Genomic DNA, 4,153 nt, shown 5'->3' on the forward strand with positions numbered 1-4,153 from the left:
GTGGGCCACTGGTTGTAGTCGCCAGCCTATAAGATGGCTGCTAGGCCGGGTGTGGTGGCTCATGCCTGTAATCCTAGCATTTTGGGAGGCCAAGGCAGCTGAATAACCTGAGGTCAGGAGTTTGAGACCAGCCTGGCCAACATGGCGAAACCCCATCTCTACTAAAAATACAAAAATTAGCTGGGCATGGTGGTGGGCGCCTGTAATCCCAGCTACTTGGGAGGCTGAGGCAGCAGAATCACTTGAACCCAGGAGGCAGAGGTTGCAGTGAGCTGCGGTCAGGCTACTGCACTCTAGCATAGGCGACAAGAGCAAAACTTAGTCTCAAAAAAAAAAAAAAAGAAAGATGGCTGCCACAGACTGCGCCTCAGGACTTACCTCTGTGTGCAGCCCTCCTCCTTTGTACCAGGATTGAGCTGTGTCACCAGTGGGATGTGGCAAAAGTTATGGCATATTAGGTTATACCAGATTATAAAAGACACTGCAGTTTCGGCTTTGCTGTGTCTTTCTCACCCCTCCTGTCACTCACCCTGGGGAAGCCACCTGCCATGTTGTGAGCATCCTGGGGAGAGTCTCCTGTGATGAGGAGCCTGGGCTTGGCCAACTGCCCTGTGGGTGAGCTTGGAAGTGGAGCCTCCAGCCCCAGCTCACACACTGCATGTTCATCGGAAACCCTGAGCCACAACCACCTGGCTAAACTGTTCCTGGATTTCTGCCTCACAGTAACTGTGAGATAATTTTTACTGTTTTAAGTCACTAAGTGTTGAGGTAATTTGTTTTACAGCAATAGATAACTAATACCCAGGTTACCTGTAATTCAGGTCTAGTTGACATTTTCCCCCAACACTGAAAGAGAAACCCATCATCTAGGGCTCTCTTCATCACAGGTTTGGTTCTGATCTCCCTCCAAGTTGTTATTAAACAGACAATGGCTTTCAGGGTCACTTAAAATCATTTCTAGCCATACACAGAAATTTTAGATATTTTTTAGTAGTCTTGTAACTGTAACTTCTTGGGACTGATTACATCGTTTTTTGTTTTTTGTGTTTTTTTGAGACAGGGTCTCGCTGTGTCACCCAAGCTGGAGTGCAATGGTGCAATCTCAGCTCACTGCAGCCTTGACCTCCTGGGCTCAATCAAGCCTCTCACCTCAGCCTCCCAAGCAGTTAGGACTACAGGTGTGCACCACTACACCGGGCTAATTTTTGTATTTTTTGTAGAGACAGGATTTTGCCATGTTCCCCAGGCTGGTCTTGAACCCTTGGGCTCAACTGATCTGCTTTGGCCTCCCAATGTGCTGGGAATATAGACGTGAGCCACTGTGCCCGGCCAGATTTTTTAACACCTAAGGAGTAAACTATACGAAGAAGACTTTCTTAAGTTATCGTGGAGAAAAGAAAGGACCAGGGAAATTGACTGGTCAGAAGGAAGGAAGAAAAGTTGACAAGATGGAGAGATACCAAGATGTCAAGATTGAGCAGAGCTGCTAATAGTACTTGAGCTTTTCCTCCAAGCAAAAATGGTCAGCTCTTTAAGGACAGCTGCAACATTTTTCCCTGGCAGGGTGGAAAGTTAAATAAAATCTAAGGTTTTGAATAGTTAAGAAAACGTTAAAGTGTTGATTATGTTCTGATTATATTCAGATAATTCAGTGATACTTAAGAATCACTGGGTATTATCGGTCTGGAGAATTCACTAAGAAAGCAACTGTAGTCATATTTCTGGAAAAAAGTATGGGAATTATAGTTCTTTATTTGACCTTCAACAGACTGTTATGTAGAAGAGCACAGCAACCATGCAGAGAACAAAACTGCATGAAATATTTGCAGCATATATGACAAGCAAAGTTTTAATATTTTTATGTAAAAGTGGCTTTTACAAACTAATAGTAAAATGTACCAAATGACACAACTGGACTATTCAGCAAAGATGAAAAATGTTATTAGAATTTATAACTGAATGAGTACAAATTCAAGATAGCATTTTTCACCTATCAAAGTAGCCACAACAATTATTTTTAATCCAGTGTTAGGGAAGAGTGGATAACAGACATTCTCAATTCTCATATATTGTAAATGAAAGTTGAAATTGATAAAATTTCCATGAAAGGATTTCTTTTTTTTTGAAACAGAGTCGCACTTTATTGCCCAGGCTGGAGTGCCGTGGTGTGATCTGCAACCTCCGTCTCCTGGGTTCAAGCGATTCTTGTGTGTGCCTAAGCCTCCTCAGTAGGTGGGGTTGCAGGTGTGCACCACCACACCTGACTAATTTTTGTATTTTTTTTCCAGTGGAGATGGGCTTTTGCCATGTTGGCCAGGTGGGTCTCTAACTCCCGGCTTCAAGGGATCCACCCGCCTCAGTCTCCCAAAGTGCTGGGATTACAGACATGAGCTACTGTGCCTGGCCAGAAAGACTTTTTGGAAATGTGTTTCAATCATCTTAATGCACATAAGCTTTGACTCAATACAGTGTCTATCATTTCACTCTAAATATTTCAGGGTACGTTCAACGATTTTTTTTTAAAAAGGCATCTTAATTGAATTCTTTTTTTTTTTTTTTTTTTTTTTTTTTTTTTGAAATCTGCAAATAACAGAAACCCAATGTGAAAAGGCTTAAACAAAAACAAAGAGTTGATTGGCTAGGGGAATTGAAAGGTTTGAAGAACTGAGCTACAGAAGAGCAGGAATGCAGCTGGGCTTCGGGAACAAGGCCCACGGGTTCCAAGGTTTTCAGGCCGTACCCTCACGCTCATCTGCTGCTCTCTGAGCAGTGTTTTATATTTCCTACAGACTGCCTTTTTCTCATGGTGGGAAACATCACCATTGGTCCAACGGACTGTATCAACAAAGGAAAGGCTGACACCTCTTAAATTCTCTGAGTTCTAGTTCAAAAACAATTCTATGAAGAGACGCTGAAGGCCGAGTCTGGAGGATCAGATGACCACCCATGGAACAGTCGATTGTGATGCTGATGATTGGCCTAAATTGTCTCAGGTGCCCTCTTCAGATGACTTGACTTGTGGCCCTGATGTCGAAGATACCAGAAAATGCAGAGCCATGCATCTGGGAGGAGGGGAAGGGTCTAGCAACTGGGCAGGCAACCCCCTAGATACCCACAGGAAAAGTTTGCTTTTTCCCATGATAAGCCATACGCTAGATGCAGTATGGTGTTTAAATTATGAAAACTGGGATGGGGGGTGAGAAACATGGTGAACAGCAGAGATCCATCCATGACTTCAGAATGATGGCAGAAGATAAGAACTTGGTAGCTGTGTCACTGAATCTACTGATAGGTCACTTTCTTGAGGAAGATTTAGTCAAATTCAGTTGGCATACTGGAGTCATGTAATTAATATCACCTAATTAACATCTGGGTGTGAATGGAAGTGAAGAATCTGATATTTATTACATGCTTACGGTATGTCTGACTCTGGGGGAGGTACCTATCTAACTAGTTACCTAAATATATGTATTTCATATATTTCTGACTTCAACTCTATAAGACTTTGGAAGCCCCCTATACATACAAGGACACAAAAGTTAAATAACTTTTCCAAAGTCACACAACTGGTAAGTGGCCAAGCCTTTGAGATTCTGACTGTGATGTGCTGGTTCCTTGTATCTCCTGACCTTTCTCAAAATTTTCACTCCAAGATGTCTTAAAGATATAGCATAGCTTTCACTTAACCAGCATTTCATATACCATTCATTTTGCATTTTATAATGCTTGAGTTTATGTCATTTGATTTTCTCCAATATAAACTTCACATCATTATTTCTGCATATTTGTAAAACCTGTCCCAAACAATGTAAATCCCTTACCCAGTAGAGTCTCCAGTAACCATAGTGAGCTGGCTCTTCATAGAGGAAGGACAAATACGCCTCCACAAAATGCTGATCTATCCATCCATTTTATTTTATTTTATCTTTTTGGAGAAGGAGTCTCCCTCTGTTGCCCAGACTGGAGTGCAGTGCTGCAGTCTTGGTTCATTGCCACCTCCACCTCCTGGGTTCAAGTGATTCTCCTGCCTCAGCCTCCTGAGTAGCTGGAATTACGGGCGTCTGCCACCATGCCTAGCTAATTTTTTTATTTTTAGTAGAGATGGGGTTTCACTATGTTGGCCAGGCTGGTCTGAAACTCCTGACCTTGGGTG

This window comes from Macaca thibetana, chromosome 15, assembly GCF_024542745.1.
Source record: "Macaca thibetana thibetana isolate TM-01 chromosome 15, ASM2454274v1, whole genome shotgun sequence".
In the NCBI taxonomy this organism is placed as follows: Eukaryota; Metazoa; Chordata; class Mammalia; order Primates; family Cercopithecidae; genus Macaca; species Macaca thibetana.